Below are 24,095 nucleotides of genomic sequence, written 5' to 3'. Positions count from 1 at the left end.
GGAGGTTGGGGGGTGGAGGTATATTCCTTCCTGGGTGTTCTAAGTCTTGGAGCTTGGTATGAACAATTCGGTGGAGGGTTTGCAGCCGGTGTTCGTGATTTTGTACCCATGATGATACTCCGATCCAGGGCTGGGGCTCCTCTGGGTCCAACTCTACCTCTGTGATCCCTTTGCCTTCTCGCCCGAATAGTAGGAAGTAGGGGGTATAGCCGGTAACTCAGTGCACCCGGTTGTTATAGACCCATACTAGTTCAGGGACATATTCGGGCCAGCGTGCCTTCCTGTCACTCTCCAGGGTACGCAACATTTGAATTAATGTCCGATTAAATTGTTCGCAGGCCCCGTTTCCCTGCGGGTGATATGGCGTGGTCCGAGATTTGTCGATACCGTAGAGACGATGTAGCTCCTCCATAATTTTTCCCAAAAAACTTGCTCCTTGGTCGGAATGTATATGTTGAGGGCAGCCGTACACTTGCATAAAGTTTCTACAAATTGCGGAGGCGGCCGACTCCACGGTCTTGTCTCGGGTGGGAGTGACCACGGCAAACTTAGTGAAATGGTCCACCATGATGAGGCAGTGTTCGCACCCCTGGAATGTGGGACCAATGGTCAAGTAATCCACCATGAAAAGCTCAAGGGGCGCTGAGGTCACTATTGTTTGCACTGGGGCTCGCTGTGCGGGCGGTTTGGCTAGCTCGCATAGGCGGCAGGCCCGGCAAGTCTCGTCCACAGCAACATGCAAGCGTGGATGGTAAATGATCTGCTGCAACCATTGCAAGGTCTTTTGAGCCCAGAAGTGGGCCCCTTTTTCGTGGGTTTCTCGGGCCAGTTCGTTGAGTTGGGCTCCGGGCGCAACTACCTGCCAAATCGTCTTAGATGTTGTCCATGATGTCGTTTTACATTACAATAGTCCTCTTCTGATGACCAGTCTCTCCCATTGTCGTAACATCAGCGACATATCCTGAGTCAAAGTCTGTCTTTGAGAGTCAGTGGGTAGTTTGCCAGCAGCTATCCATTGCCATAGGAGCCCAATTTCTTCGTCTTCTTGCTGCTGTTGGATCCATTTATCACAGGATTGCTCCAGCATGCCCTTTAGGGGTTCTGAGGGGGATACTTTCTGGGTGGCAGCCATGAGCACAGTGGCGGTTAGGGCGAACGGTATCTCTTCCCCTTCCAGTTCGTCGTCTCGACTCGTCCCTGGAGTTGTTTATCGGATCCTGGAGAGGGCGTCAGCGTGTACATTTTCGGCCCCTCTTTTATAGATAATCTTATAGTTGAATTTAGCCATCCGGGCCACCCACCTTTGTTCCAGAGCCCCCAGTTTGGCGTTCTCCAAATGGGCCAGCGGATTATTGTCGGTCCGCACCACCACTTCGGAGCCCGCCAGGTACTCTGCGAACCGCTGTCATGGCCCACACTACTGCGAGGAGCTCGAGCTTAAAGGAGCTGTAATTGTCAGGGTTGCGCTCGGAATCATGAAGTGAGCGGCTTCCATACGCGATCACTCTCTCCCGGCCGTCTTGAACTTGTGACAATACAGCCCCTAGCCCGTGGAGGCTCCCGTCAGTGTGTAGGATGAACGGTTGCGAGAAATCCACATAAGCTATCACCGGGGCACCCGAGAGCGCAGCCTTAATGTCTTGGAAGGCCTCTTCTTGTTGTTGTTGCCACTGAATTTTCCGCCCATTTGCCCCGGCGGGGGCCCCTTTCAGCAAGTTGTGCAGGGCTCGGGCTCGACGTGCAAAATTCTTTACCAAACGACGGTAGTATCCGGCCAACCCCAGGAAGGCCCGCACGTCTTTTATCGTCTCGGGGGTAGGCCATCCCTGGATGGCAGCAACCTTTTCCTGGGACGGTCTTACGCCCTCCGCCGAGACGATATGCCCCAAATATTCGATCTGGGTGCGAAATAGGTGGCATTTCTGGGGTTTTACCTTGAACACGTACTTTTGCAGCCGGCCGAGTACCTGCCCCAACCGCCTCAGGTGGTCCTCAAACGTGGCAGCATAGATGATGATATCGTCTAGGTATATTAACGTGGCCTTGAAATTGAGATCCCCCAGACACCGCTCCATCAACCGCTGAAAGGTTCCCGGGGCGTTAGCCAGCCCGAACAGCATCCGATTGAACTCAAATAGTCCCATGGGAAGAATGAATGCCGTCTTAGCCCTGTCTTCTTCTGACATGGGCACCTGCCAGTACCCACTAGCTAGGTCCAGAGTCGAGAAGTACGTCGCCTTCCCCAAGGCGAACAAGGATTCTTCTATATGGGGTAATGGGTACGAGACTTTGATGGCACAGGCGTTCAGCTTTCAATAGTCCACACAGAACCATAGGGTGCCATCCTTTTTGCGGACCAACACGATGGGAGCTGCCCAGGGGCTTTGGCTTTCTCGGATGACTCCCTTTCATAGCATTTGAGCCAGTAAAATTTTCACCTGTTGGTAGAGCTGTGGAGGAATCTACCGATACGGTTCGCGGATGGGGGCCGCGCTTGCCATGGGAATTCCATGGGTGATGGCGGTGGTACATCCAAAATCATCCTCGTGACTAGCAAATACCTCGTGGTACTGTCCGAGCAGTGTTTTTATCTGGGAATGTTGAGCTGAAGTCTGGCCGGAGAGCTCGATCCGCATTTGTTCCAGGATGTTTCGACCCTTCTCCTGAGTTGAGGTCTTGGCAGCCTGTAGAGTCCGGATAGTCACTGCCCAAGGGTCCTCGGGTTGCACTCTCAATTGGACCGCAGGGGCCGGCAGCACTTCTTCCAAAGGCCTTACTAGCTTGGCCATTTCGGTCTGGGGCTTCAGGACGATGTCTTGGTCTTCAATGTTGACGCAGCGTACCAGGATGGTCCCCTTCTGCACTGTGGTCAGAGAGCGGGCCACCAGTATGCCAGGAGGCAAGCGCTCCGAGTAGCATGGCTCCACCTGCATCTCTACGCCCTCCAATTGTATCGAGGCTCGGATCGGCAGGGCCACCACCGTCTGCCCAGGGGGATGCACAAGCAGGGGAGTTGCTGGCGCTATGACTTTGCCCAGAGCCTTGTCCTCCCAGCAGTCCTGGAGTACTCACGCTTCCCGCACCAACTGCTGAAATACCTGTCCTTGGGCTGTGCGGGAACCCCACTGCTTCAGGGTCTCGTACGTGGGATCATTGAGGAGCAGATTGCCGAACTCCCGCAGTATGTACATGCCCAGAATGACTGGATGCTGCTCATTGGTTTCCCCTTGAGTCAGAACCACTCCTCTGCGGCCGAGGGATTTACCACACAGTGTCACCTGCACCCACACCATTCCGGCATCAGGGACCGGTAGTTGATTGGCGGCTTCCAGTCTGATCATGGACCCCCACTGGGGTCTCGCTGCCTCTGGGAAATTCTGTCGGAAATAAGTTGCAGGCATAGTTGTTACTTGTGACCCCGTGTCCACTAGGCACCGGATGGCACGGCCCTCGACTTCTGCCCATACCACTGGACACTTTGCGACCAAATCTTCGGGACTTCCACCACCCCTAATCGTGGTTTCTGGCTCCGAGCGGCATCCCCCCAGCCCGGAGCCCTCTAGTTTATTGGCCGCCGGGGTGAGTATCTCCCACGCCGTGGACACTCTCGGGCATAGTGGCCCAGTTCCCCGCACTCATAGCACCGGGTCTGTGATGACTGGCCGCCCCGGGTAGAGCGAGGCCCCCAGGGACCGGGATTGAAACCGTCCAGTCCCGGAATCGGTCCTCCTTTTCACTTTGGCCAACTCGCCCTTGATGTTCTTCAACTCTTGTTTCATCTCTTCTACCCATTGGGGCTCCTTGACTGCGTTCACGGCGGCCTCTACACTCCGGACCTTTCCCACGGGGACCGCCATTCCCTGCTTCTGCTCTCGAGCGTGTGCTTGACTTCCCACCTCTGAAAAGTCCATACATGGGTTCACTCTGACCTGCTCCCGTAATGCCTGCTTTATTAACGGGTCCCGCAGTCCAGTCACCAACAGGTCGCGTAGTGTAATGTCGACAGGTCCTACCCCTACGCCGTCCTTCCGTTCGATGGCCGTGTTTAACTCTTGGAGGACATTCATATACTGGGTGATTGTCTCCTCCTCCCCCTGCTTCCGACTGAACAACCGGGTCTTTAACTCTACCACGTTGGTTGGGTCCCCATGGGTCTGTTCTAAAATCTGCAAAACTCTACCAAAGGTGTTGCGGTGTCCTGGAGGCCTCAACATTACTGAATCCTGAGCCTCCCCATCTAATGCCATGAGAGCTACTTCAGCTTCCAGGTCAGGAGTCATCGGGTGCATCCGAAAGAGACCCACATTCGCTCTATCCAGCTCCATAGCATGCTATTGGAGCCGGAAAACCTAGGCAGGTTGCTCAGCATGGCCCCCAACAAAATCCTGGACCGGGGGCCCTCGTTATCTGTTAAGTTCACGGCTCTGCCCTGATCTGGGGCGCCGCTGTCCGCGCTCGGATACTGCATCCTGCCGGCTAAACCAAAATCTGGTAACAACAGGATGCAAGACGAGACGTGAGACAGATTTGTACTTTGGACCGTAACTTTTATAAATGGAAGCCGCTAGGGCTATCCTAAGCAACCAAAACAAAGTAACAGCAATTGTCCTCGCAGGGACTCAGCAGAAAAAAACACTATTAAGGAGAATACGACTACCCCCGGCAAAGGCCGGTTACTATAGGGCCGCAGTATGGCTGACTATGGGTCCTTAGTTTCTATAGTTTCACTTATCCGTCCTGATGTCCCTCGACGTCTCGGATGATGTAGCTTCGGCGTCGCAGCTGCTGGGCCCAGCTGCTGAGGATCTGGCGTAGTCTTCGGGCACTCCGATGCCCAGGACGGGTGGAAGCACTACAGGCCCCGGGCGAGTCCTTTGATGAGGCAACCCCCTGTGAAGGCAGCGGGGTTCCGCTGGTTAGCGGGTTAAGGGAGACCCCAGCCCCCAAGCAGGGGTGAGTTGCAGTTACGTGGAGTGGCGGTTGGTATTCCACGTGCACGGCCTGGGGCTGTGCAGAGAGTTTCTCTGTTAGCAAGGACCAGGACCCAACTGCCGACTGCAGCGGGGTGATGGCAGCTGCGGGCGGTAATGGACAGGCCGCAGCCGCGGACTGGAGAGGATCGGCAACGTCTGTGGGCGGTAGCGGGCAGGCCGCAACTGCGGGCTGGAGTGGGGCAGCAGCGGCCACGAGTGGCAGCGGACAGGTCGCAACGGGCTGGAGTACAGCGGCAACGGCCGACAGTGGGCAGGCCGCAACTCCGGACTGGAGTGAAGCGGCAACTGTAAGTCTCCCCTCTGCTGCTGGCCTCCTCTCTGGTCACTGCTTGTGGCTCTGGCCCTCTGACGCTCCCACAGTCTCCTGCTCTGTCTCTGCCATTTTGCTGACTGACTCTCCTGCGCGTTCCCTGCCCCTTTTATACTCGCCCCTCCCCTTGCTGTTCTGTCCCTCTCAGCCGTCCACCTTCCTCCTCCGTCCCACGGGTATAGTTCCCTTAGGAACCTAGATGGTGGTCCCCTTGGTTCCGGCCCAGACACTCTGCAGGGGCCCTCCTTCCCACAACTGCACAATGCTTCCTGTGACCACTGCACATTGCCAGTAAGCTGCCAATCAGTAGTGGGGGCGGGGTTATGCAGATTAGCCTGACTGCATACAACACCTGCAGTGATAATCTCATGCTAATAAATCACTGACTGTATTGAAACTATAGCAAGCTGCTGAGTGAGTAACAGAGCCCTGGAATCAGGATCTCTGCCTCTACATTATACAGCTCTCAAGTTAAATAGTAAAAATCTGCTGACAAGATCCCTTTAACCCCTTTCTGCCATGAGACGTACTATCCTGTCCATGTGCCCTGGGACTTAATTCCCAGGGACGGAATAGTACATCATAGCGATCAGCGGCGCCCACGTGGTGAGCGCCGCTGATCGCGGCCGGGTGTCAGCTGATTATCACAGCTGACACCCGGCACAATGTGTCAGGGGCGGTCACGGACCGCCCCCGGCACGTTAACCCCTTGTACACCGCGATCAAAGCATCGGCAGGGAGGGGGCTCCCTCTGTGCTTCCCTGAGCCCCCCATGGCAGCGCAATGTGCAGCACTGCTGCAGGGGGCTCCTTCCCTGCAGGCCCCCGAATCCAAGATGGCGATGGGGACCTTCGGGGGCCTGCAGGGAGCCGGCTTCCTCAGTGCCTGCAAAGCTCAGGTACGAGGAAGCCTGCTGCACTGCCTGTGACAGATCGCGATCTGTCACAGGACAGTGATGTCCCACTTGGGAAAATGTAATAAAGTTTAAAAAAAAAGTGTTAAAATAATTTTTTTTTTTAAATCGCCAAATAAATTAGAAAAAAAAAAAAAATATTCCCCCAATAAATTCATTTTTTGGAAATAAAGAAAAAACAAACAATAAAAGTACACATATTTGGTACCGCCGCGTCCGTAGCGACCTGCCCTATAAAAATGTCCCATTAGTTAACCCCTTTAGCGAACCCCTTAAAAAATAAAAATAAAAACCAAGCAAAAAATAATGATTTATTATCGTACCGCCGAACAAAAAGTGCAATAACGCGCGATCAAAAAGACGCATATAAATAGCCATGGTACCGCTGAAAACGACATCTTGTCCCGCAAAAAATGAACTGCCATACAACATCATCAGTGAAAAAATAAAAAAGTTATAGCTCGCAGAATAAAGCGATGCAAAAATAATTATTTTTTGTATAAAATAGTTTTCATTGCATAAAACCGACAAAACATAAAAAAAACCTAAATGAGGTATCGCTGTAACTGTACTGACCCGAAGAATAAAACCGCTTTATCAATTTTATCGCACGCAGAACGGTGTAAACGCACCCCCCCAAAAGAAATTCATGAAACGCTGGTTTTTGTTCATTCTGCGTCCCAAAAATCAGAATAAAAAGTGATCAAAAAATGTCACGTGCCCGAAAATGGTACCAATAAAAATGTCAACTCATCCCGCAAAAAATAAGACCTCACATAACTCGGTGGGTCAAAATACGGAAAAATTATAGCTCTCAATATGTGGTGATGCAAAAACTATTTTTACAATAAAAAGCGTCTTTTAGCGTGCGACAGCTGCCAAAAATAAAAACCCGCCATAAATAGTAAATCAAACCCCCCATTATCACCCCCTTAGTTAGGGAAAAATAATAAAATTAAAAGAAAATGTATTTATTTCCATTTTCCCATTAGGGTTAGGGTTAGGGCTAGGGCTAGGGTTAGGGCTAGGGTTAGGGCTAGGGCTAGGGTTAGGGCTGAGATTAGGGTTAGGGGTGTGTTGGGGTTAGGGTTGGAGTTAGAATTGGGGGGTTTCCACTGTTTGGTCACATCAGGTGCTCTCCAAATGCAACATGGCGTCTGATCTCAATTCCAGCCAATTCTGAGTTGAAAAAGTCAAATGGTGCTCCTTCCCTTCCAAGCTCGGCCATGCGCCCAAACAGTGTTTTACCCCTACATATGGGGTATCAGCCTACTCAGGACAAATTGCAAAACAACTTTTGGGGTCCAATTTCTCCTGTTACCCTTAGGAAAATAAAAAATTGGAGGCAAAAATATCATTTTTGTGGAAAAAGATTATCTTTTTATTTTCACGCCCGGGCATTATAAATTTCTGCGAAGCACTTGGGGGTTCAAAGTGCTCACCACATATCTAGATAAGTTCCTTAGGGGGTCCAGTTTCCAAAATAGGGTCACTTGTGGGGGGTTTCCACTGTTTAGGTATATCAGGGGCTCTCCAAGAGCAACATGACACCCGCAGACCATTTCATCAAAGTCTGCATTCCAAAACGTCACTACTTCCCTTCCGAGCCCCGACGTGTGCCCATACAGTAGTTTTCTCCCATATATGGGGTATCAGCGTACTCAGAACAAATTGGACAACAACTTCTGGGGTCCAATTTCTCCTGGTACCCTTGGGAAAATAAAAAAATTGGTGACTAAAAGATCATGTTTGTGGAAAAAAATGTGATTTTTTTATTTTCACGCCCGGGCATTATAAACTTCTGTGAAGCACTTGAGGGGTCAAAGTGCTCACCACACATCTAGATAAGTTCCTTGGGGGGTTTAGTTTCCAAAATGGTGTCATTTGTGGGGGGTTTCCACTGTTTTGGTACATCAGGGGCTCTCCAAACGTGACATGGTGTCCGATCTCAATTCCAGCCAAAAACGTCAAATGGCGCTGCTTCCCTTCCGAGCTCTGCCATGCGCCCAAATAGTGGTTTACTCCCACATATGGGGTATCAGCATACTCAGGACAAATTGCACAATAATTTTTAGGGTCCTGCTACCCTTGGAAAAATAAGAACTGAGGGTGAAGAGATCATTTTTGTGGAAAAAATATGATTTTTTAATTGTACCGCTGTACGTTATAAACTTCTGTGAAGCCCTTGGGGGTTCAAAGTTCTCACCACATATCTAGATAAGTTCCTTCGGGGGTCTAGTTTCCAAAATGGTGTCACTTGTCGGGGGGTTTCCACTGTTTAGGTACATCAGGGGCTCTCCAAACGTGACATGGCGTCCGATCTGAATTCCAGCCAATTTTGCATTGAAAAAGTCAAACGGCGCTCCTTCCCTTCTGAGCTCAGCCATGCGCCGAAACAGTGGTTCCCCCCACATATCAGGTATCAGCGTACTCAGGACAAATTGCACAATAAATTTTGCAGTCCAATTTCTCCTGTTACCCTTGGTAAAATGAAAAAAATTGAACCTGAAGTATTTTTTTTGTGAAAAAAGTTAAATGTTCATTTTTTTTTTAAATATTCCAAAAATCCCTGTGATGCACCTAAAGGGTTAATAAACGTTTTGAATGTGGTTTTGAGCACCTTAAGGGTGCAGTTTTTAGAATGGTGTCACTTTTGGGTATTTTCTATCATATAGACCCCTCAAAGTGGCTTCAAATGTGATGTGGTCCATAAAAATAAAATGGTGTTGCAAAAATGAGAAATCGCTGGTCAATTTTTAACCCTTATAACTTCCTAAAAAAAATTTTGTTTCCAAAATTGTGCTGATGTAAAGTAAACATGTGGGAAATGTTACTTATCAAGTTTTTTGTGTGCCGTATCTCTGTGATTTAAGGGCATAAAAATTCAAAGTTGGAAAATTGCGAAATTTTCAAAATTTTCTCCAAATTTCCACTTTTTCACAAATAATCGCAAGTTATTTGAATGAAATTTTACCACTAACATGAAGTACAATATGTCACGAGAAAACAGTGTCAGAATCACCGGGATCCATGGAAGCATTTCAGAGTTATTACCTCATAAAGGGACAGTGGTCAGAATTGTAAAAAATGGCCCGGTCATGAACGTGCAAACCACCCTTGGGGCTTAAGGGGTTAATTAAAATGGCAGCAAATAGCCCACCAAGTGACACATTACTGGAATCAGTGTGTCTGTCCCTACACCATGCTACTCTTACATGGGTTAGCAAAAACCTGGTGACAGATTCCTTTTAATGCAGCACGCTCTGCCTTCTGTATTGTAGTGTCTGCGTATCATGAACATTGGGACAAACCTTTAATGATATGTTAAAAAAAATTCTATTACCTTTTAATAGCGTTCTAACTGATGCTAAATTATATCATACTTTATTAGTCTTCATTAGTTTTTACATGATTTTTTTATATAATTTTATTTTTTAGGAATTAATAAAAATAAATGCTGTTCACAGATGCTGATGGATTCAATCATCTGTTGCCCTGTGCTCATTCAAGCATAGCCACTAGATGGCACAACAACCCAAAGAATGTGTGGACACATGCAAGCACCTCTTCTTCTCTGTCACTTCTGTTACAATATTGATGGTTTTGCAACTATTTTACATCACAAAGGATTTGTATTCAACTGCAATTTTTAACATTAAAAAATAGCAAAAAAAAAAGAGTTTATATTTGTGGGATTTTAGCAGAATTTTGGAGTGTGTCCCATTTTTATAGCAAAACAAAAAAATCAGTATGCTCTAGGAAAAGTTTTTCGTACATTTGTCCCATATATTTCCCTATAGGAATTGGAAAATGGCAGTAATTTAATGCTACAGATTTATTGCAAAAAAAAAAAAATTACCAAAATTGTTTTTTTGGCCCCAATGTATAAAAACAGATCTGTCCATATATTAGTCTTACTCATGATGTGTATCCAGGCTACATTGTAGAAGGTATGTTCTCACGCTGGAACTATGCAGCAGATTTTGTGTTGTGGATTTGCACATAGGAAATCCAGTGAGTATTGGGCCAGGGTCACACGAGGTAGATTATCACCTATGGGAAATCGGGCCGATTATGGTAACTAATGAAATTTCTATCAAACTCTGATCCGAGTGTCCCCTTAGTGTAATCTGATTCCCCCGGATGAGGAGAAGATGGAGACATCAATAGCAGCTTATCTGCGGGGTTGTTGGGTGTTGGACCCCGACCGATCAGACATTGATGACCTATCGGTGGTTTGGGCGGATGGCATTCGTACCCATGTCATTCAGTGAGGCCATGCACGTCTGAGTTATTTTCCTCGGTCTGAATGGTCCAAGAAAAATAATAGAATCTTGCACAATTGCAAAAGTTGCCTCTGGGAATCAGATGGCACTTGCCCATAGAAGTCTATGAAAAAAATAGGATGACATCTGTGTACCGTCCGAATTTCGGATTGATGGAGGGGGTGGAGAACCTTTTTTTTTTCTCTCCACTTCCAAGAAAACCAGATTCCACTTTGATCAAATTCTGCTCAAACTCTGATCAGAGTCTGATTAGTATAATCGGACCGTTTTTCTCAGACACTGGCCTTAGAGGAAAAAATCCTTGTCTACTCCACGTACTGCGATCAGACTAGTTCCCCCAATCAACGTCCCATCATTGTAATATGTTACCCTTCTGTTCAGAAATGTTACTCCACTTTTTACACTGTCCCCTCACTAGAGTGAGTTTGCATCTTTTTTTTGCAGCCTTTTAAAACCCTTACGATTCATATATCTCACTGACACTTTATTTTTATCGCTAACCACTTTTGTAAAGTGTCAAAATCAGCGTACAAAGAAAGCACACTTTTTTTCTGAAACTTTTTTGATGCCAGAAAACTCCAACAAAAATTCTCAATCTATGCTCCCATGATCCAGTAGTCTTTCTACAAAAATAAAAAATAGGTTTCTGTAAACACATATTCCTTGTGGCATTCACATGTAAGGTTCAGCCAGGACCGTAGTCATGGCCGAGGACACCTGGGCTATAGTGTCCAGGCCTCCCCTCACAGAAACATATTCACCATTTGTCAGCATACCTGTACCTTCAGGTCCAGCCCCTTTGGATTCCCTTTTCTGCTGTGGGAGATCCTCTCCAGATTGCTCAGAAGAAACTGAGACACAGTCCAATCCAACTTCAACAATAACATCTTTACTGGTTTCCTTACACAGCGCATCCAAAGACTTCACCAAACAATGTTCCTTTTCTTTCCCTGCATTACTTTCATGGTCACAAAGCGCAGGCCCAGATCGGACCATCCCTGATGGTTCCTCAACATAGTCTCTGTGCAGCTTTACTACGGGTATGCTTCCCTCGGTCTGTTTTGCCCCAGACACAAGAGCATTCATTTCCACAGTATAAAACTGCTGAAAGAGACTTCTGCCCTTCTGTGCTGCCTTCTGACTTTGCACCACGTCTTTACTCTATGCTCTCACTGTTTCCGTGGGGTCCCTGGACCGTTTCGCCCCAGCTCCCAGGGTTTCTGCCCAAACAATCAGGTGCCACATCCGGAGTATTCTCAAACTGTTCTAGCCTGCTGATTTTGCTTTTCTGTAGCTGTGGATGGCTGAGGTACACTTTGCTTCTAGTTACGTGACCGCTGAGGTGTCCTGGGCCTATAATCTGTGTGGACGGTTCAGGCGTCCCTAGCCCACTGTCTTAACGCTCACTCATGTCTAGTCTTACCACACAGCATCCTCTCCTACGTAATTAACCCTATGCTATCTCTATACACTACTATAAACCGTGAGAACTAGGATGTCCCCCATCTAGTAGCCCAAACTATAAACTACACTTTCCCTGATATAACAGTATATACATTACACATCAAAACAGTAAAGGTAATACATCTGATGATGTAGCAGTACCAAGGCGCATAGATAATGGTAACACACGTTATTGTGTAGCAGTACCAAAAGCATATGCATTATTATAGGATAAAAGGCAAACAGTGTAAGAACGATATTTCCCTGTCCCCTTACACACACGTTGCTTTTTTGCACAGTGCAGTTTTTGCACTTTTTAAAGCATCCTGCAATTGTCTGTAGTGTATCTAATGATCATGGTAGTGTTGCGGCAGAGAAGGTGTCATAAAACACATACAGTGTAGAGTGCGTGATTTATGTCTTAGGTGGAGGCTGAGAACTCGCAGGCTATAAAGGAACTCTGTCTTTCTGGCTTTTCCCTGCCCTGTGATCTGTCATCTCCTGTCTGCCAATGAATGTCTCTCTTGCAATTAACCAGGACACTGTGTGAAGTTTAATCATAAAACACACCTACTCTTTTTTAAATACCTTATACAATAAAATAACCACTCAAAAAGCTTAAATCTAGGGTTTTCCCACAATGGACATTTATCACTTGATTGATCATTTGTACCTGATTCTTTCAATAAGTCCAAAAAGATAAAGCATGTGTAAACGCTGAGTTATCCAAACTGCTCCAGAGAGCAGGCGGGCTCAGGACCACCATTAGTCCGGGGTCATATTAGCTTATAGCATCCGGTATCTTGCATGAGAGAGTCGCAGCACACATGTGGAAGAGGCAGAGAAAGTAATTTGTCTATTGCCGGCGTCCGTGGTAATCACACTGCACTCTGAAGACATCCGAGTGCAGTCCAATGTTTTGCATTCACCCATAGACTTGTATGGGTGTATGTCCTCTGATAAACTTGGCCAATCAAAGCATACAGAGATTTTTTATTATGCCAAAATTAAACACTAGTCAGCCCTGCCCCATAGTATAATATTGGAGCGAATGTCATCAGCTGAAACATCAGAGATCACTCGTCCGAGTTATACGTTGACTACTCGCCAGTGTGAGCGAGCCCTTTATTGTGATTGGTCAGGCCCCACGTGAATAAGTGATAAATGTAAATTTTAGAAAAGCATCTTTAAAAAATATTGTCTTTATTGTCTACCAAATTATTTTTATATACAAATAGATTAATAAAAACAATTTTCAGCAGTGTAACCAGAAATTACACCAATCTCTTTGATTCAAAAGGTTATCCATCTATATACATAAAAATGAGTGTATGTGTGTGTGTGTATCAAGCCCCACCCTGCATTATGATGTCATAATGGTTTCTGTGGCGACAATGATGTCATAATAGGTTGCAATGGTGACGGTTATGTCATAATGGTTGCCATGGTGACGATGATGTCATAATATATTGCCATGGTGATGATGATGTCATAATAGGCTGCAATGGTGACGGTTATGTCATAATGGTTGCCATGGTGATGATGATGTCATAATAGGTTGCCATGGCGATGATGATGTCAGAATGGGTATATGGGCATGGAACTATGGGATAGATGCTATGTATGATGGGAATATGGGCACGGGACTATGGGATGGAGAATATATATGATGGGTATATGGGCACGGGACTATGGGATGGAGGATATGTATGATGGGTATATGGACATGGGACTATAGGATGGAGTATATGTAAGATGGGAATATGGGCACGGGACTATGGGATGGAAGATGTGTAGGATGGGAATATGGGCACTCGACTATGGGATAGAGGATATGTATGTTGGTTATATGGGCATGGGACTTGGTTGAGGAGGAAATGGTTGAGGAGGTAAAAGTGGCTGGGACCCTAGGAGGTAGTGACCATGCTATTTTAGAATTTTGGATAACTAGAGGAGGAAGACCTGTGAAGACTCAGACGTCAAGGTTGGATTTCAGAAAGGCAGATTTTAAGGGATTCAGAAAGAGAATTGGAGGGATCCAATGGCTGGATATCCTTAAAGACAAAAATGTCCAGGAAGGATGGGAAATCTTGAAAAATGAAATTCTCAAAGCACAGTTGTTAACAATTCTGAAAAGAGGGAAGAATATGAAGCATTTAAGGAAACCAGGATGGATGAACACAGAACTTAAGCACATGCTAAAAATGAAGAAAAAAATGTTTATAAAATGGAAAGAGGGAGGCATATCTAAAGAAGAATATAATGCTGTCTGCAGAACCTGCAGGGCACAAATCAGATTAGATAAAGCTGAAAATGAATTGAGGCTTGTAAGAGATGTCAAAAGCAATAATAAAGGATTTTGGGGATATGTCAAAAGTAAAAGAAAAGTCAAAGATGCTATAGGATTTTTACAGGATGAAAATGATGAAATGGTAAGACAGGATGTTGAGAAGGCTGAACTTTTAAATTCCTATTTTGCATCTGTTTTCTCTCAGAAAGGAAATGTAACATCAACTGTTCTTCAATGTCCTATTAAGGGAATAGAAGGATCCAGGATATCTATAAACAGAAAGATAGTGAGGAAACACTTAGCTAACCTAAATGAATTCAAGTCTCCAGGTCCAGATGAATTACACCCCAGAGTACTGAAGGAGATAGCAGAAGAAATTTTTGAACCCCTCTCCATAATCTTTGAAAATTCTTGGAGAACAGGAGAAGTGCCAGAAGACTGGAGAAGAGCAAATGTTGTTCCTATCTTCAAAAAGGGGAAGAAGGTGGACCCAGGCAACTATAGGCCGGTGAGTCTGACTTCTATACCAGGAAAAATCTTTTAACAAATTATTAAACAACATGTATGTCAGTACCTGGATAAGAATGAAGTGATTAAACAGAGTCAGCATGGGTTTGTAACTAATAAGTCATGTCAGACTAACTTAATTTCCTTCTATGACGGAATCACTGATTGGGTGGATCAAGGAAATGCTGTAGATATAGTATATCTTGACTTCAGCAAAGCATTTGACAAAGTCTCTCATACAATCCTTATTGAAAAAATGACTAAGTATGGAATGGACAAGGCAACTGTTTGGTGGATTCATAACTGGCTTAGTGATCGGACCCAAAGAGTGGTCGTAAATGGCTGCACATCCAGTTGGAAGAATGTCTCAAGTGGGGTACCACAGGGCTCTGTCCTGGGCCCTGTATTGTTCAACATCTTGATCAATGATTTAGATGAAGGAATTGAGGGTAAACTGATTAAATTTGCTGATGACACAAAGCTAGGAGGGATAGCTAATACTAGAGAAGAGAGAGAGAGGATTCAAAAAGATATAAATAAACTAGAGAAGTGGGCAGCAACTAACAGAATGGTTTTTAACAGGGAGAAATGCAAAGTACTACATCTGGGCAATAAAAATGAAAAAAGCATATACAGAATGGGAGGAATAAGGCTAAGCAACAGCACATGTGAAATAAACTTGGGTATACTAATAGATCACAGACTGAATATGAGTCAACAGTGTGATGCAGCAGCAAAAAAGGCAAATACAATTCTAGGATGTATTAACAGAAGCATACAGTCTAGATCACGTGAAGTCATTATTTCCCTCTACTCCTCTTTGGTCAGACCTCATCTGGAATATTGTGTCCAGTTTTGGGCACCACATTTTAAAAAAGACATCAACAAACTGGAGCAAGTTCAGAAAAGAGCGACCAGAATGGTGACCGGTCTGCAAACCCTGTCTTATGAGGAAAGGTTGCAGGATTTGGGAATGTTTAGTTTGCAAAAGAGAAGACTGAGAGGAGACTTAATAGCTGTCTACAAATATCTCAAGGGCTGTCACATTGTAGAAGGATCAACTTTATTCTCATTTGCACAAGGAAAGACTAGAAGCAATGGGATAAAACTGAATGGGAGGAGACACAGATTAGATATTAGAAAAAACTTTTTGACAGTTAGAGTGATCAATGAGTGGAACAGGCTGCCACGAGAAGTGGTGAGTTCTCCTTCAATGGAAGTCTTCAAACAGAGACTGGACAGACATGACTGGGATGATTTAGCGAATCCTGCTTTGAACAGGGGGTTGGACCAGATGGCCCAGGAGGTTCCTTCCAACTCTACGATTTTACGACTTTGGGATGGAGAATAATCATTATAATTTATTATAACTAACCACAGTTAGTTACTATGCCGGGCAACGCCGGGCTCTTCAGCTAGCCCATTATAAGAATAAAAAAAACTCAGATTATGTCCCTTGCTGCTCTCGTTACTCCCTGCTTGTATGAGACAGACATGTGACTGCTGCAACCAATGAACGGCTGAAGCAGTGATGCATTACTCACTGGAGTGGCTGCAGATTGGTTGCATCGGTCATATGACGGAAGACACAAGCAGCACATTCCACAACAGCGGTGAAATGCTATTAGGCGGTGGTCACAGGATAAGCTTTTGTGCTTTTAAAGTTGTGGATTTTTTGCACCAGTTCTGCCCCTATTAAGTAAATGAGGTTATTATTAAATCATTGCTTGCTTGTTTCATTTTGGTGTGTCAACAAAGTTGTTTTTTTTATTCTTCCTGTTATTTCAATTTAATAAAACTGAATCATACAGTCATGTTCGGATTACACAGAGAAAAGTGAATTAAAATCATAGATGTTTTTTACTTGGAGATTTTCTTCATCTAATACAATTCTGTGGTGTAAATCCGTACAAAAAAAACAGAGCGTACACACAAGAGAAATTAGCATGCTGCAGATAGCAGAAATGGACAGCAGGTCAGTTTACGCTACACTAAAAAAGCACAATAAAAAGAAGAGTTCAATAAATCCCATTCACTTTGCTGGAACTGTAAGGCTGAGTTCACACGTGGCTTTTTTTCGCGTTTCCGCGGCGGTTTTAACCGCACGATTTTGCCGCGAAAACGCGAAAAATAAGCATCCCATGCATTCCTATGGGATTCCGCAATGCTGTGCTAATGCTGCGGTTTTTACCGCGGCGGAATCGCTTCGCTGTAAAAACCGCAGCATGCTCATTAATTTGCGGAATCGCGGCGATCCCGCACCCATAGGAATGCATTGTTCCGCTTATTTCCCGCATGTGGCTGTGCACACCATGCGGAAAGTAAGCAGAACAATTGCGGATGGTACCCATGGTCCGGAGGAGAGGAGACTGTCCTCCTGGCTTTGGGTACCATATCCCTGTAAAAAATAGAATTTAAAATAAAAAATATTGTTATTCTCACCCTCCGGCGTCCCGCGCAGCCTTCCCGCTTCTCTTCACGCTCTCGTTCCCAGTAGTCCTTTGCGAAAATGCTCGTGATGACGTCCCTTCTCGCGGGATCGCGAAGTCTCGCGGTCATTCGCGCGACGTCATCGCGAATAACCGCGAGACGTCGCGATCCCGCGAGAACTGACGTCATCGCGGGCATTTTCGCAAAGGATTACTGGGAACGGATGCGCGGGACGTCGGAGGGTGAGAATAACACTATTTTTTATTTTTTTTTACATTCTATCTTTTACTACTGATGCTGCATAGGCGGCCTCAATAGTAAAAAGTTGGTCACACTTGTCAAACACTAAGTTTGACGAGTGTGACCAACCTGTCAATCAGTTCTCCAAGCGATGCTCCAGATCGCTTGGAAAACGCTAGCATTTTGCAAGCTAAATACGCTTGCAAAATGCTAGTTTTTCCGCGGGAAAATCGCGGGAATTTAAAATGCGATTTTCCCGCGGACTGGAATTCCGGAATTCTCGCGGTAATTTCCGCGAGAGTTCCGGTACGTGTGCACTTAGCCTAAGGTGCTGCGTTTTTTGTGCAGTGAAAATATGCAGCACCAAAAACTCATCTAGACAACTTAGCCTTAAAGGGAATCTGTCAGCAAGTTTTTGCTATGCAATCTGAGAACTTCTTGATGAAGAGACAGGAACCCTAATTCTGGGGATGTATCACTCACTGGGCTGCTTGGTGCAGTTTTGATAGAATCCCTGCTTTCTTTGCTGGAGATGTAGCAGTGCTGTGAATGCTGAGCTATATATAACCCCGCCCACACACCTGACTGGCAGCAGCTTCCTATATACACTGTTAAGTCAGCAAGCTGCCAATCAGTGGTGTGGGCGGGGTTACACAGATTTGCCTGCCTGGCATGCATGTGATATCTAGTCCTGCAACAATAATCTCCTGCTGATAAAGCACTGATTATATTGAAACTACAGCACATAGCCTCATTAGTGACACATCCCTGGAATCAGACTTTCTTGTCCTACATACATCATGCTGCTCTCAGATTAAATAACAAATCAATTTTAAGATTACACATGACAGGATACTTGTCTGTTTTTCACCAAATACATGGTTCTGACACGGAGCTGTTTTACAGTTGTCAGAGAGCCGCTCTCCTCCAATCCAAGGTTGCCAGAAGCCCTAAACTTATTTGACAACTGTTAAAGGGTTCCCCCAAAAATAAGGGCCATATAATTTCAGAATGTTCTTGGATGAGGAGTAAAGAGGCAGGCAAAGCAAGCAGCAGATCTCCCCCAGAACAGCGACTATAGACTGCTCTGGCAGGTCTCTGAGGTGAGGATGGGAATACCATGTTCTTCTTGTTAACTTGTTTGAACTTTGTGGCAGTTTAGGAATTTACTATAGACATGAAGACAATGCAGGGAGCACAGCGGACTACGGACCGTGACATGGAGTGACACTGTGTAAGGCCTCTTTCACACATCAGTATTTTTGATCAGTATTTCATCAGTATTTGTATGCCAAAACCAGGAGTGTCCCCAAAACAAAGAACAGACATCAGTCTTTCAATTATATTTTTTTCTTGGTAAGTTCCAATCCTGGTTTTGGCATACAAACACTGATGCAAAATACTGACCAAATACTGACGTGTGAATGAGCCTTAAATGACTTCTTTATGATTAATGTCCCTAATAAAAGCAAATTCTAAACTCACCTGTGCATTACAAGGTTGTAACAATGCTTCATGGTCTTCTTTGAAGAGTCAGTATAAGAGAAGCTGGTGGGTGACTTGTGAACTCTTCTTAGGCTCCACATGTAACAGTTTGGATATACAGTGGGTGCGGAAAGTATTCCGACCCCTTTAAATTTTTCACTCTTTGTTTCATTGCAGCCATTTGGTAATTTCAAAAAAGTTCATTTTTTTTTCTCATTAATGTACACTCTGCACCCCATCTTGACTGAAAAAAACAGAAATGTAGAAATTTTTGCAAATCTATTCTATTATTTTTAAACACTGTTTTTCAGTGATTCCTTTGTATCATACTGCACCCACACACACAAATGATACACCATTTGAAAGGTAAACTTGCTCCCTTCAGCGAGAAAATAGCCAAACAAACCACACATTCACGATTTGATCACAAAATACAGTTTAAACATTAATTTTCATAAACCTGCAGAAAGATGTGGCGCCCCTGAGGCTTCAGTCGCCACAGAGGTACTGCACCTTCTCCTAAGGTGTAGTGCCCCACCATCCAGGTAAGGTGGGAACTCCTGACCACACTCCACACCTGGATTCCACAAACAGGATAGTTCAGTGGGGCCACCTAACAGCTTCAGGCTGGGGGTTAGCAGAGCACCCCTCGTGGAACCCTGCTTCGTAACACGAGATGTGCTGGGAGGCGGGTGGAGAGAGATGATACAAAAGAGTGGGAAGAGTGAAAGTTAGTGGTTAGTTGGTTAGAGGAGAGAGAAGAGAGAAGATGGGTGTCTGAGGGACGTGCTGCAGCAGGTCCCAGTGATCTGGGCTGTTGGCACGAGAAAGACCAGAGAAAGAGACTGATAAGATTGATAGCCTAACCTTCCATAAGAGAGAGAGTACAGATCGGAACGAAGGAGAATAGAAGGACGGTGGGAATCAGGTTGAAGGAAGATAGAGAACCCTTCCAGTCCAGAGAGCGCAAAGGCCGGGGCCCGGTCCCCAAGGTTGATTGGATCTTTATGTCCGGCAACAGACACCGGAGGAGTAGTGAGCCGCTAACGCCTTGCTCCCATCATAGACTTGGGACACAACAGCAACTGAATAGAGAGCCGGGACGCAGTGAGGAGTCCCCGAAGCAGGCTACAGCTGTCTGTCATACAAGTAGAGACTAGGAACACCTAGAGAGAGGCATTCCAGGGTAACTAAGTACTGGAGTGCTTCGCACCTAAAGGCGCATTGGAGGAGTCGTTCAGTAAGGTACATGTTGGCGGAGTGTGGAAGGGAGAATCCTATCTGCCTGGAGGTTGGCTGGAGCCCTGACCTGGAGAACACAGTACGGAGGCAGGCAGTTGTGTGAACCGCAAACAGTGAGTAAAGCTTTGGAACCGCACACCCTGGTGTCCTCCAGTTATTCCAGCACCGCTAAACCTGGGTACCAGCCTCCACACCATTCTGCGCCTCTCCTCATCCATTGCACCTACACTGCCCTGGGATTACAGCTCCACCTGTGGGGAGCTATACCATCTCTGCTGCACCACACCATCAGTCCCAGCGGATCTGTATGCAGCGTTGGCTTACCATCTTACTTGCCAAACACCACGGGTGGCGTCACGAACTATTCATATAAACTTTAACACCATTAACATCATCGCCATTGATATTGGGCGCCCAGGGCCACGGACCGGGTCACCGCTGCTGTGACACATTCCCGCCTTGACACCGTCCCGGTATCGAGTACCCCGCTGCCCTGGGTGTGCGAGGGCGACCCAAAGACACCATGACTTGCAGGTGGCACCTCAACCGGAAGACATTTTTTGGCCTCTACTTATCAAAACAATTTATTGTATTACCAATCTACATATATAAATACCTGTCTGTGTTCATCAGCTCATGAAACACATTTACATTTGACCAGCTTGCTTTTGCTGAAATTGCCTGCGCCCCCGACGACCAATGTGCGAAAATTTCGTACGGGCCAAGCTAGTTTATTAAAAAGGAAAAACTGAAATATCACATGGTCAGAAGTATTCAGGCCCTTTGCTCAGTATTAAGCAGAAGCACCTTTGGAGCTAGTACAGCCATGAGTCTTCTTGGGAATGATGCAACAAGTTTTTCACGCCTGGATTTGGGGATCCTCTGCCATTCTTCCTTGCAGATCCTCTCCAGTTCCGTCAGGTTGGATGGTGAACGTTGGTGGACTCTCCAGAGATGCTCAATTGGGTTTAGGTTAGCTTCATAGTAGATCATTTATTTCATAATTATATTACAGTGTATTTCCCTGATGATCTAAAGATCCCTTATGCAAACTAATTAAAATTATATATATACATATGTATATATATAATAAAATAAATTAAAAAAAATAAAAAATAGGCAGCACTTCAAATTAAATGTGAAAAAAGTGGATACTTTACTGATCCTCAGGTGGCGACGTTTCAACGGTGCCCTGTCTTTATCAATATATATAAATATATAAGAAAAAAATAATTTTTTGGCATAGCCAGGTCACCGCTTTGAAGAAAACCAGGAATAAGTCCAGCCTGTGGTTGCAGTTCGCACAATAAACGGATTGGGATAAATCCTTACATGTAAAGGAAATAGTAATGTTTCTCCAGCGATAAGTCCAATGGTAGGATAAAATATAACTTTTATTCTTCCATTAAAAAGGTTCCATGTTTCTGTAATAACAATTATGCATATAGTCAATCCCTTTTGGACGACATGTTTCGACACTACATGTGTCTTCCTCCAGGTACCTTTTTAATGGAAAAATAAAAGTTATATTTTATCGTACCATTGGACTTATCGCTGGAGAAACATTATTATTTCCTATATATAAATATATATTTTTTTTTTTTAGGAAAACCCAAAAATATAAAACTTGTAATCACCCAAATATCAAAATCAACTAAATACAACCCCCCCCCACCACCAAATAATAAAAAATTGTGGATTTATTTATTTTTTAGTATTTCACACACTTGGAATTTTTTTTCCCCATTTTTCTGCACATTATATGGTAAAGTGAAGGGCGTCATTCAGAATTACATATTGTCCCGCAAAAAAGATGCTCATATGACTATGTTGAAGGAAAAACAAAAAAGTTATAAAAATTAAAGTGCCAAAAAAATAATAAAAATTGCCAGTTCTTATGTATATATCACTACATTGTGCAAAGTAACTACAAGAACGACAAGATTTGAAACAGAAAATATATCAAAGTTGATACATACAAAGCATACACAAGGAAAAAGACTGAACTCATTCAATGGTTCAAATCATATGATGCCCGGAATACGGTAATTAAAAATCGAAACATGAATATAATTTTGGAATCTGTACAAAGAGCAGCATGAGATCAGTTTTTATTTGTTTCATCTTTTGCATTAGGATTTCAGAATTTCTATGACGAGCGTATTCGCTCTAATCACACCTGTATTCCTATATATACACTCACTGGCCACTTTATTAGGTACACCATGCTAGTAAGGGGTTGGACCCCCTTTTGCCTTCAGAACTGCCTCAATTCTTCGTGGCAGAGATTCAACAAGGTGCTGGAAGCATTCCTCAGAGATTTTGGACCATATTGACATGATGGCATCACACAGTTGGCGCAGATTTGTCGGCTGCACATCCCTGATGCGAATCTCCCGTTCCACCACATCCCATAGATGCTCTATTGGATTGAGATCTGGTGACTGAGGAGGCCATTTGAGTACAGTGAACTCATTGTCATGTTCAAGAAACCAATCTGAGATGATTCGAGCTTTATGACATGGCGCATTATCCTGCTGAAAGTAGCCATCAGATGTTGGGTACATTGTGGTCATAAAGGGATGGACATGGTCAGCAACAATACTCAGGTAGGCTGTGGCGTTGCAACGATGCTCAATTGGTACCAAGGGGCCCAAAGAGTGCCAAGAAAAAATTCCCCACACCATGACACCACCACCACCAGCCTGAACCGTTGATACAAGGCAGGATGGATCCATGCTTTCATGTTGTTTACGCCAAATTCTGACCCTACCATCCGAATGTCGCAGCAGAAATCGAGACTCATCAGACCAGGCAACGTTTTTCCAATCTTCTACTGTCCAATTTCGATGAGCTTGTGCAAATTGTAGCCTCAGTTTCCTGTTCTTAGCTGAGAGGAGTGGTACCCGGTGTGGTCTTCTGCTGCTGTAGCCCATCTGCCTCAAAGTTCGACGCACTGTGCGTTCAGAGATGCTCTTCTGCCTACCTTGGTTGTAACGGGTGGCAATTTGAGTCACTGTTGCCTTTCTATCAGCTCGAACCAGTCTGCCCATTCTCCTCTGACCTCTGGCATCAACAAGGCATTTCCGGCCACAGAACTGCCGCTCACTGGATTTTTTTTCTTTTTCGGACCATTCTCTGTAAACCCTAGAGATGGTTGTGCGTGAAAATCCCAGTAGATCAGCAGTTTCTGAAATACTCAGACCAGCCCTTCTGGCACCAACAATCATGCCACGTTCAAAGGCACTCAAATCACCTTTCTTCCCCATACTGATGCTCGGTTTGAACTGCAGGAGATTGTCTTGACCATGTCTACATGCCTAAATGCACTGAGTTGCCGCCATGTGATTGGCTGATTAGAAATTAAGTCTTAACACACAGTTGGACAGGTGTACCTAATAAAGTGGCCAGTGAGTGTATATCCTACATATACTGTTTGCCCTGTAGAGGTCGCTGTATGCCAACGTCTGTTATATTGCAGTGCTAATGAAAGTGATTCTTTCCCATGGAATGTGAAGTTTTTATAAAAGCTCTAGAATCACGTAATGCTATGTGCACACGGAGTTTTTTGGCTCTGTGGATTTTGTAGTAAAAACCGCAGATAAATCAGATAATATCTCTGGTTTTGCCCTGCTGTTTTACACCTCATAATGGATGAGGTGTAAAACTGCAGCGTTTCTGCACTAAAGAATTGACATGTCGCGGATTGTAAACCGCAGCAAAACCGCACGGAAAAATCCGCAGCATGTGCACAGCGTTTTCCAGTTTACCATTGAAAACAATGGTACTGTACAACGCACCTAAATCTGCTGCGGACCCGCAGCTGCAGAAACACTGCGGATCCGCAGCAGAATCCGCACCGTGTGCACATAGCCTAAAGGTATCTGCAAAGTGACACACAGCGATCAGAGGGATGGAAGTGAGTTTATATATATATATGTGTGTAAAGGAAGTC

The sequence above is a fragment of the Dendrobates tinctorius genome, unplaced genomic scaffold (genome assembly GCF_039654945.1).
Source record: "Dendrobates tinctorius isolate UK_male_01 unplaced genomic scaffold, ASM3965494v1 ptg000230l, whole genome shotgun sequence".
In the NCBI taxonomy this organism is placed as follows: domain Eukaryota; kingdom Metazoa; phylum Chordata; class Amphibia; order Anura; family Dendrobatidae; genus Dendrobates; species Dendrobates tinctorius.
The sequence above is the reverse complement of the archived record's forward strand: the minus strand, read 5'-3'. Positions refer to the sequence as shown.